At 42.3% G+C, this 11,879-nt stretch overlaps 1 pseudogene across 1 annotated transcript; it reads left to right on the top strand.

Annotated features, from left to right (window-relative positions):
* The first annotated feature begins 10,004 nt into the window (after nucleotides 1-10,004).
* On the top strand, nucleotides 10,005-11,151 carry LOC311081594 (GTPase IMAP family member 9-like; annotated as a pseudogene). The gene has a single exon. The product of its transcript is annotated as a GTPase IMAP family member 9-like (transcript).
* Nucleotides 11,152-11,879: the final 728 nt, after the last annotated feature.

Raw genomic sequence — 11,879 nt, 5'->3', positions numbered from 1 at the left:
CGGGTATTTAACGAGCAGCTGGTGCGACTGCACTTCAGCTTTTTGCTTCGGAGCCGAGCGTTTCGATGCTGTTTAATCTACTGAGTGATCAAACAACGGGCAAGCTCTTCAAGATGCTCTTGTGTCTGGTGCGGGAGATACAGCACAGCAGCGGGGTCGACTTTCTTTTTCTCTTTTTTTTTTGTTTTTTGTGTTACTGAGCAAAACAAAAAAGCTGCTTTTACAGCTGATAACGGTGCGCCAGGGGCGCTGAATAGCCGTTCTTATTGCTGGTAAGACTGCCGGGCAGAGAGACAGCGCACGACAGGTTGCATATTTCCTGTCTGTGTCCGCTGCGACTGTCCCCCTGTGTGGTTCAGCACCAAGGAGAGTATTCCCCTGAAAGAGCTTACATGGGTGTGAGTTGCGTCTTTCTAAAGGTGACATTCCACCCGTGTGTTTCTGGTTGTGGTCGTTTCCTGTCCTCACTGACGGCCACGATCACTGTCGCGCATACCTGGAAAACATGTGAGACTGTGTTCATGGGTGGTTCATGTTTTCACAAGGGAACATGACCATATCAGCACGCCGGTCAACTCTTCTTTCTCCGGAAAGCTTGAGTCCCCTCTGTTGTTGGCCAGCCGCTGCTTGTGTGTAAAAGCACAGCTGCAGATCTGGGAGACAGTCGGGGAGACCGCGGAGATCGGCGAGAGCTTCCGCCGGGCAAAACCCGCTGGGTCTCTCGCTCCTCAGCATGTCGTGTGCCGTCGAGCTGCAGCGCAGGTTGTCAGCGCTCGCTCTGCTCTCTAGGTGCATGGTCTCCTTGTCTATTCTCCGTTGTAGCGCCCTCCCTGGTGGCCACCAGGAGAGGTCTACTTCAGTAGAATGGCTTGGGTGATCTGAGAGCTGAGACCCCCTAGACCTCCTCCCTCTCTAACGCATCACAAGTTGTGCAGCTTCTGGATGAGATTGCTGGTCCTTCAAAGTTGGAGGAACCTAGCGTTTCATTCAGGGCTCCAGCTGAGGGCAGATGTCGATTGCTGCATCGGAGAGAGGGCCTGTTTCGTTCTGAAAATGAGGGTGATGCTGAGTTCCCACTGTAATAGTGTGTGTGCTTATGCTGAATCAGGCTGAACCAAGCCGAGCCCCTGTGTTCCACCTCGGTGCCCCACTCTGGGTACGCCTACAGTCCCTTTAATCCTGCTTGTACGGTCTCTGCAAGCCTGGTTAGAGTTCCCCAGTCTATCTCACTGGCTCATTCGGACCATCAGACTCAGCTATACGATTCAGTTCGCCCAGTATCCCGACAAGTTTCAGGCCATCCACTCCACTACAGTGAGAGCAGCTGATGCCCATGTCTTGCGCGCGAAGATTGCAGTCCTACTGGCGAAGGACGCGATAGAGCCGGTCCCTCCAGCCGATATGAGGTCAGGGCACTACAGTCCCTACTTCATTGTACCCAAGAAAGGTGGTCGGTTAGGACCGATCTTGGATCTGCGAGTTTTGAATTGGAGCCGTCCCTGAGATTGGTTGCAGCGATCGACCTGATGGACGCGTACTTTCATGTCTCGATTCTTCCTTGACACAGGCCGTTTCTGCGCTTTGCGTTTGGGGGTCGAGCATATCAGTACAAGGTCCTGCCCTTCGGGCTGTCCCTGTCTCCTGGTGTCTTCACGAAAGTCAAAGAGGGGGCCCTTGTTCCCATGAGAGAACAGGGCGTTTGCATCCTCAACTATCTCGATGACTGGCTCATACTGGCACACTCTAGAGATCAGTTATGCGAACACAGGGACCTCGTGCTCAGGCACCTCAGCCAGCTGGGCCTTCAGGTCAACTGGGAAAAGAGCAAACTCGCCCCCGTGCAGAGGATCTCTTTTCTTGGTATGGAGTTGGATTCGGTCGCTCAGACAGCGCGCCTCACAGAGCTCAGTTGAACACGTTCAAAGGCAGGATGGTGGCCACACTGAAATTATTTCAGAGGCTCCTGCACTGTCAGAAATAGGGGTACAGCAGGAGTCCAAAAGGTACATATATGTCCCCAAGCATTAAAAGGTACAAATATATACCGTTTCTTTTAAAGGTTAAGGTAAAATATCAAAAGACAGCCTTTAAGTAATTCTTTTTTTTTTTTGTAATTTTTTTTTTTTTTAAGGTTTTAATGATACCTTAATCATTTAAAGTATATTTTAACTTATCACTATATTTGAGTAGCCTTGAAATAAAGGAAATAAAAGTTTTGTAAGTCAATTTACTTATAATAAATCATAACACAGCAAAAACTCCTGTGTTAAATGAACTCTCCTGGGAGTTTATTTGGCTCCAGACTCAAGAGTGTTAAAGTGTTAAAATATGAGTGTTAAATTAACAATCAAGATTGTTAAAGTTAATGATCTAATTAAGTGATTAATTGAGTGATGATTGACCATTATTGAAGACACCTGATGTTAACAAGCAGAATCACTGAAGGATAAAATATCGTTTTTAAGACACCGTTATGGTGATCAGTGCAGTGGTGAAGCCAGAGGGGGGTCCGGGGTGGCACTGGACACCCCTGACATGCGATTGGCCACCCCGGGTGCCACCCCAAAATTTTATTTGCTACTGGCTGATGCTGATTTAAAAAAAAAATAATAATTACGTTCGCCGGCAGCGCAGCGCGCGCACAGTTTTCAAATGGACGAGCAGAGGACGAGAGATAGTTTCAAGATACCGAACTTCACCGAATAAGAAAACATCATATTTGAAGTAAGTTTTTAAGGTTTAGCATCAGGGGGGTTTGCTCCGAATACATTCGGCCTAATACACGCATACAGTAGGCTTACCTTGCCGTGTGTACGTTACAGTATACAAATGTTCTAGCTAATGTGAGATCAAAACGCAGGCAAAGAAGAGCAGAAACAAGCGATATCATAATGCGATCACTAGGACTGTGAAGCTTTATGGGTGTAGGGTGTTGATGGACTCGATCTAACATTACTGTGTTTTGATCATCATTAAATCTGATCTAGATGTAGTCTTTGATAAAAATGCGATTTTCTCAGCTTTTTGCTCATGTTGCTTTTTATGAAACTTGCCAACATTCAAGTGTTGATAAAAAAGACGCACAAAGCTAGAATAAAACAGATTTTTTTTTTTTGTTTAAAAGCACAGGGTCTGTTCTTTCTTTTGGTATGTTCAGATATTCATACAACAAAATATTCTGGGGTGCCATGCCATGAAATTGTGAAAATTACCAAAAACACAATTTTTTTTATACTGGAAAGAGTTAAGATAACAATGTTGGTAATTGGATGATGATTAGAATATGAATATGATTGGAATCATATTTTAAATTTGCCATATTTTTGAACAGGGTCAATTAAAAATAAATTTTATATTGATGGGCAATAAAATTGTTTACATTTTTCAAGTACGTGTCTGCTTGATGCCTGCTATATCTAATTTAAAAAAAAAATGGTAAATGTGAGTTTTTTTGTAAATAAATGCAGCAGTTCATAACAGACACATGCTACGGTATCTTATCTCCTTGGTGCTTCAGCTTTGTTTTCTGCAGATATTTTGGATGTTCAACACTTATAGACACAAAACAGAGTGACCCAATTCCTTCCATAAGCTTTTCCACTGTGTGTGTGTGTGTGTGTGTGTGTGTGTGTGTGTACTGTGTGTGTACTGTGTACCCCCTCAAGTAGCAGTGGCCACCCCCTGGCCACCCCCTGGCCACCCCCTGGCCACCCCATGTATAAAACTCTAGTTCCGCCACTGGATCAGTGTTTGCTTTAGTTGGGCTCTTGACCCTTAAACTGTTAACATTAGATTTTGTTTGGCTGTTTTATCTGAGTTATAACGGCTAGATGAACAAAGAGAAAAGCTGATCAGGTGGTGTTGGTTATGTTTTGACATAATCATAGTTTGACCTGAATCACTGAACTCATTTAAAGTCTAATCTATGACTTAAATGTATATTGTTGATCACAGCATCACTGTGATTCTACAGCATAAGATCCAGCATTTTTTAAATAATCTAAAGGATTTCTTAAAAGTTGTTCTGATAAAACAAATCTTTCTTTTAGGCACACACAGACATCAAGAATCAGTGTATGAATCTCAACAATGGTGACAAACAGAATATTCAATTAGGGAAAGAAAATTAGTAAGACAATTCAGATCATAATTTATTCATACCGCAATGCATGATGGGAGCCATGAATGAGTTTTGATTGGTGGCACCCAGAATGCACTGCAACATGCTTTATTATTGTCACCATTGTTGAGATTCACAGGCTGATTATTGATGTCAGTGTTTCTTCATAAAGTATTTTCAAAGTCTTTTGATCAGAACAACTTTTAAGAATTTTTAGATTATATTGAATAAATATATAAATGCTATATTGAAAAAAATATTTTGCTGTAGAATCACAGTGATGCTGTAATCAACAATATACATTTAAGTCAGAGATTAGACTTTAAATGAGTTCAGTGATGCAGGCAATTTATGATTATGTCAAAACATAACCAACACCACCTGATCAACTTTTGTCTTTGTTCATCTGAGAGTTATAACTCAGATACAACAGCCAAACAAAATCTAAAGTGAATGATTTATGGGTCAAGAGCCCAACTAAAGCAAACACTGATCACAATAACGGTGTCTTAAAAAATATATTTTCTCCTTCAGTGATTCTGCTTGTTAACATCAGGTGTCTTCAATAATGCTCAATCATCACTCAATGAATCACTTAATTATCTCATTAACTTTAACACTCTTGAGTGTTAATTTAACACTCATGTTTTAACACTTTAACACTCTTGAGTCTGAAGTCATATAAACTCCCAGGAGAGTTCAACTAACACTGGAGTTTTTGCTGTTGGACCTCAAGGTACATATATGTAACTTTTTGAGGATCAAAAAGCATTAAAAGTTACATATATGTACTGTTTCTTTTAAAGGTTAAGTTACAATATTGTACCCTTGAGGGTACAGCCAAAGTGACAAGCCATTGTACCCCTAAGGGTACAATTATGTACTTTATTTTCTGAGAGTGTGGGGCATATGGCAGCGCGAGCAGTGGTAACCCCACTTGGGCTGCTCCATATGAGACCGATTCAGCACTGGCTTCTCGGCCGAGTCCCGAGATGGGCGTGGCATCACGGCACTCACCCGGTGGCAATCACACCGGAGTGCCGCCAGACCTTCAGTCCGTGGTCAGACCCTCATTCCTCCGGGCAGGAGTCCCCTTGGAACAGGTGTCCAGGCATGCTGTGGTATTCACAGATGCCTCTGCCACCAGCTGGGGTGCCACGTACATGCAGTGTCAGGGGTGTGGACGGGTCCCCAATTGCATTGGCACATCAACTGCCTCGAGTTGCTTGCAGTATGTCTCACTCTGAGCCGCTTAAAAAGGCCGCTTCAGGGCAGAGACGTGCTGGTCCGTACGGACAACACTGCGACTGTTGTGTACAACAGACAAGGTGGTCTACGCTCCTCAATGAGTTTCTCTATGGGCTTTTCTTCTAGCAGATCTCCATGAGTGAAGAGAATGATGGAGTATTTTAACACTTCTTCACCAAACATCATCTCAATTATCTGAGGAATCTGCTGCTCACAATCAGAGAATTTCATATTCACAGGAAACACAATGAGAAAAGCGTACAGTCCAGGACTGGATAAATAAACACTTCTCACTATCTCTGTCATTAACTCTTCAGGTTTCATGTGTATATCAAATAATGGGAGTATCAACTACAGACACAGATCTGCCTGAAACAATGGCATGTGCATCTGAGGATTCACTGGTTATTGAACACAGGATTCACTGGTTAAATTAACACTCTCAGTGTTTATATGAGTCCACACTCAAGAGTGTTATAAGTAACACTGAAGCAGTGTTAAAGTTAATGAAATAATTAAGTGGTTAATTGAGTGATTTTCTTTGTCTCCCTAATTAAACACACCTGATTCAACTCATCAGCTGATTATCACATGGGTTAATGAGCTGATGAGTTTGATCAGGTGTGTTTGTGTCTGTTACTTACTGGTCTCTTCGGATCTGTCTCAGCCGCCTGCACATATATATGGATATTAGAAACAGTTCAGGGTAGGATAAAATTCATAAATTCAAAATTCAACGATCTCAAAATTCATGTAGTGTAACGAATTATTATTTTTTTCCGAAGTGTTGACAACTTAGTGTTAACTAATAATTCTTAAATAACACTCTTGAGTATGGAGTCAAATAAACTCCCAGGAGAGTTAATTTAACACTGGAGTTTTTGCTGTGAATCAGTGACTCTCAGCTGATTCACGTCTACCTATAGGAATACAACGCCTATCACTGTATTCATACACAGTAAATTCCCCAGTGTTAAATCAACACTGCTCAGAGCACATATGGTCCCACTCTACATGGTGTTAAAGTAACACTGAAGCAGTGTTAAAGTTAATGAGACAATTAAGTGATCAATTGAGTGATGATTGAGCATTAGTGATTAGGTCCTTCAGTATTATCAGTAGTGTCACGGAGTGACAACTAGGAACTTTAATTAACTGAACGAGTTCCCGTGGGGAGACAGTTCCGGCGGGACACCAGGCCGGTTCCGGTGGCCTGTCATGGCTGCCCGTGTTGATGAGCGACAGCTGCAGTGAATTATGAAGTGGCTATTTCAACGTTCGGCGTGCAGCGTTCCGGGCAGTGCGGGAAAGCGGAAGGGCAGAACGGAGGCAGCGGGCAGCTGGCGAGCTCGGCTTTGGCCGAAGCGGAGGAGAGTGGCGTTATGAAAAGATGCTCTGTTGTCCGGCGGTCTGGTGTTCAGTGTGCATGGCGGCTTGAGAGGAGAGGAGCGGCAGTTTGAAGAGGAGAGGTGCAGACAAGCAAAGCGGACTTGTTTAAAACTGAGGTATGATAAGACGAGAGGGCAGATCGTACAGGACGGGAAAGACTGCGTGTAAAGAAGAAAGAGCTGGAGATCAGCGGTGTGGTTGAACGGTGTTATCTCATCGAACAGATAAGTGTTATCTGCCAGTCCTAATAGGAAGTTAATGCCTGTAGTGCCTGCTACCCGCTATGATTCGGTGAGGCCGCCCCGGCGTTCAGTGAGGTTTGTCTGGAAGTCTTTCAATGTCAGTTGTGTTTCCATAGTCAACCACTTATACAGCATTGGATGTACAGTTTGTCAGTTGAGCGGAGAGAGTCGGCTGGGACCACGAGAAGAGACCTTATTCACTGTGAGTTGATGTGAGTTGCAGTGTCTAATGTGGAGTGAACACGTGTGATCATTTGAAGTGACTGAATTGTGCACTGGTGTGGAGACTGTAATTATGTCTGCTCGCTCCCCAGTTGGCATACTCGTGGGCCTCGAAGATCAAACTGAAAATTAATTAACTGCTGTGTGTTGAGCATATGCCGTACAGGATTGCAGCTTCATCCTGTTTGAGTTGAAGAGAATTTATGAGAGATCCTGATATCCGCCGCAGCACGCTGCCATTGCCGCCCTGTGGTAAGAAGACTCAGTGTAACTGTTGGATTCTGTACGCACTATTGTTGTTCTATGAACAGAGAAAGAGATCCTGATATCCGCCGCTGCATTCTGCCGTTGCCGCCCTGTGGTGAGAAGACTCAGTGTAACTGTTGGATTCTGTACGCGCTATTGTTGTTCTATGAACAGAGAAAGAGATCCTGATATCCGCCGCTGTATTCTGCCATTACCGTCCTGTGGTAGGCAAACCCAGTTGTTGGCTGTTGAATCTTGTACTCGCCACGGTTGTCTTGTGAGCGTGGAGAAATTGTCCTCTGCCAGCGGAGGCGGCTGTCACTGTTCTGTGGGGAAGTTACTGTCCGTCACTGCATTACAACTGTCGTCGGCTTGTGGAAGGAGAGTGGCCTTCAGCTAGCGGGTGTGTCTCGTGGAGGGAAGGAGAGAGCCCCCGGCTGCCATCTGCGACGGACTACCACATTGCGTCGGATGATCCCCTGCCCTATCCTCCCCTTCTATCCAAAACAGAGGTGACACTCAAACGATTGATGCTGTCCTGTGCGAAGAGTAACCCCTTCCTTTGTTGTCCATTTCTTGTCAGTGTCTGCCTTATTACTTAGGCCTGGCCGAAGAGGAGCTGCTGGGTGGATCCTTGCCAGTGCCCATTCCACTACTTACCTCCGGCCGAAGAGGAGTTGCTGTGCGAACCTCTACCGGTGCCTGTTCCATTACTTACTGCTGGCCGAAGAGGAACTGTTGTTTGAACCCTTACCAGTGTTTGCTCCATTGTCTGCTTCTGCTTGTCCGAAGAGGGATCGTTGTGCGAATGTCCCACGCAACCTGGGAGAAGAGAGAGTTTTTAAAATACAAAATGTAAAATACAAGTTTTTGATAATTATCTTGTCTGGTCTTTGGTGTCTCTGGGTAACTCCTCGAGGTGGTACGTTGTGAAGGGGAGGAAAGGCCACCCCGGCCTGTGACAGTAGCTATGGCGTATCTGAGAAGCTAATTACCCTCCTCCATCCCCAGCTCCTCTTCTCATCAGTCAGAATTTGGCATTCTGATTCCCCTTGAATCAAACTAAATTCTCGAATTATGTTGAATTATGACTCACAGCCGAATTGGAAATAGCTCTCTCACAAACGTTCCATTTACACGTGCACTGCTCTAAACACAATTTTCCAATGCTTTACAAAATTCAATGAGGAAAAATCTATTCCTCAAAATACAAATGGTAAGCATTAAAAAACGCAAAAGAACCCCAGCATTAAATGTAGCATTATCGCTCATTTTCAATGCAGAGCGGGGCTACAGATGGGAAGTCCGGTTATTTTCCACAAACCGTTTCTTTCAGACAGTTTGTTTCAATGTACCGGTTAAAAAAATGGTTCACAAGTTATTTTACGTCCTCGCGTAATGACGTCATTTCTATTATCCCGGCGGATGAAAATACATTAAAATTAAGTTATTTCTAATCATAACTTCAGTTAAATAATAGTAGCCTAATCATCATCATTATCATCATTTGAATATTTACGTTTTGCAAATGAACCACTGATGTGCAAACGTGGATGTTATGGCTTAAAAGGATAGTTCACCCAAAAATGAAAATTCTGGCATCATTTACTCACCCTCAAGTTGTTTCAAACCTGTATGAATTTATTTTTTCTGCTGAACACAAAAGAGGATATTTTGAAAAATGTCTGTTACCAAACCCCATTGACTTCCATGGTATTTTTTTTTTTCCTGCTATGTAAGTCAATGGGGTCCATCAACTGTTTGGTTACAGACATTTTTCAAAATATCTTCTTTTGTGTTCAGCAGAAAAAAGAAATTCATACAGGTTTGGAACAACTTGAGGATGAGTAAATGATGCCAGAATTTTCATTTTTGGGTGAACCATCCCTTTAAAGATATAAAGTGAATAAACTAGTCTTCATCAACTTTTTACAGAAACCAGGATCCAGTTCATAAAGTTTAAAATATAGGCTAACGTGCACAATAGTAAATATTAAATACATTTAGGCCAACATGTTTTGACTGAACAGTTGTTGCATGTTCATCATGTTAAATTGTTATAAAGTTGCATTTGCCTTTTCCAGTACATTGTAATTGTTTTTAAATAAACTTACATTTCACCAAATTCGTCCCTCATTCAAGTCCTCGGTTCACCTTCCCGTGCTCATAGTAGCCTTTACATCAGCACAGCATCACTTGTGCGAAAGAAAGTTTGGTTCAGAGACGGTGCTATCTGATGCTGTGCTGATGCACAGTCTCTCCAGCTCAAAGGTTCTCCGTATCGAATGTGTCCGTAAGAAACAGTTTTCGGTTCTGTACTGGTGATTCAAGAACCGCTGCAACAACAGTTCTAGACTGGAGAACCGCTGAAGCAGTAGGCCTATGTATAAATGTGCTGATCTGAGAACTGCTGCAATCTGAATAGTCGACCAAACTAAAAAGTCGAAGCATGTTTCCGGTATGTTTAATATCTTTCTACTGTTGATTAACTTTTGGTTTTGCTCTTGGCAGGATTAACACATGGTGATGATGATATTGGTGTGCGGATTGTTATGATGGGAAAGATGGGTGTTGGAAAAAGTGCAATGGGAAACACCATACTGAGAAGACCAGCTTTTAATTCAAAACTGACTTCACGCTCAGTGACCCGAGAGTGTCAGAAAGAAAAAGCTGAGTTCAACAGAAGACGGATAACTGTGATCGACACTCCAGGCCTGTTTGATACTGGAGTTGATAATGTTGAGACCTGTAAGGAGATTGTGAAGTGCATCTCAATGGCGGCCCCTGGTCCACATGTGTTTCTGCTGGTGATTCAACTGGGACGATTCACTCAAGAGGAGAAAGACACAGTAAAGATGATCCAGGAGAGTTTTGGAGACGAATCCAGAATGTACACCATGGTGCTTTTCACCAGAGGAGATGATCTTGGAGAAGCAAGGGTTGAAGCATTTATCGAAGAAGATGATAGTTTAAAGTACCTCATCCAGAAGTGTGGTAAGAGATACCATGTGTTCAATAACAAGAAGACTGAAGATGAGACACAGGTTTCTGAGCTTCTTGAGATGATTGACCGAATGGTGGCAGGAAATGGAGGGAGTTTCTACACCAATGAGATGTTCAAGCAGGTGGAGAAGAATATCAAAGAGGAACAAGAGATAATACTGAAAGAGAAAGAAGAAGAGATCAAGAGAAAAGAAGAAGAGCTGAAAACCAAATATGAAGCTGAAATAGAAGAAATAAAGAAAGAAAAAGAGAGAGAAAGACAAGAGATGCAAAATGAACAGAGAAAACGTGAAAAAAAAAAAAAAGAAAGAAGAGGAGATCAAGAAAGAAATGGTTGACAATCTACGAGAAGAAATGCAGAGAAAACTGGAGGAGCAGAAGAAACTGTTTGAGGACGAAAATAAAAGAAAAGAAAAGGCTTTAGAAGCACTGCAAAATAACTTTAAGTCCCTGGAAGAAAAACATACGAAAGAAAAACAAGAACTCCAGGAGGAAATTAAACGTGAAACTAGAGAACAAGCAGAGCGTAAATATGAGAGAAAAGTGTCTAAAGCTTTAGAAGATCTACCATGCAGTGAAAAACTAGCTCGTGACTGGGGAAAAAATGTTCCTGTTCTTGGAGCAGCTGTTGGAAGACTTGTTGGTGGTGTTACAGACTTGTGTAATTTTATTTTTAAATAATATTCTCAATGCCAAGCTAAGAATCAAAAGTGTGAAATCAGATAAATTGTGAAAAAAATATATATATATTACTATAAAAAATATTATAATGCTCAATTTACAAAACCATTATTTTTGCATTGTAATGTTTTGATGTTTTGTCTTATTGAACATGATTCATTTTCAAATGAAAGATGATTTCCACATTCAGATCCTGATTATCATATACTGTCAATCATGGTGAAATCAGATAAGAAAAATAACTCAATATTAATAAAATTTACTTACTGATTAATCATGTCTCTCTCAGAGTTTGATTTGTGTCCGTGCGTGTGTGAGTACGTGTGTATAAGGATATTACTTACAAACATTTACCATGAATGTACTGTAGTAATTTCCATGGTTTGGGCAGAAATGTGGAATATTTATATTGAATATGTTATAGTCATTTATATTGCATTATATTTATTAGATCGGTAGAGGACCCAGCCAGCAGAGCCATGTGGGGCCCAAATGGGTTTGACCTGGGCTATCTAACTGGGACCCAGCCAGTTTTGCCCCCAGTTTCCATGTAGGCCCCACATGGATTTGCCCAGATGAAATGAACACTGCTTAGTGTGCACACTACAGGCTGTTTAATGTAACACTTAATCAGTGTTGGAGGTAATGAGATAATTAAGTGATTGAATAATGATAGTGCATTAATGATGAACACCTGCTGTTAACAAGCAGATTCTCTGAAGAAAAGA

The sequence above is a fragment of the Abramis brama genome (genome assembly GCF_963993115.1).
Source record: "Abramis brama genome assembly, chromosome: 1".
Classification (NCBI taxonomy): Eukaryota; Metazoa; Chordata; class Actinopteri; order Cypriniformes; family Leuciscidae; genus Abramis; species Abramis brama.
Note: the sequence above shows the minus strand (reverse complement) of the source record. Positions and strands in the feature narration are given on the sequence as shown.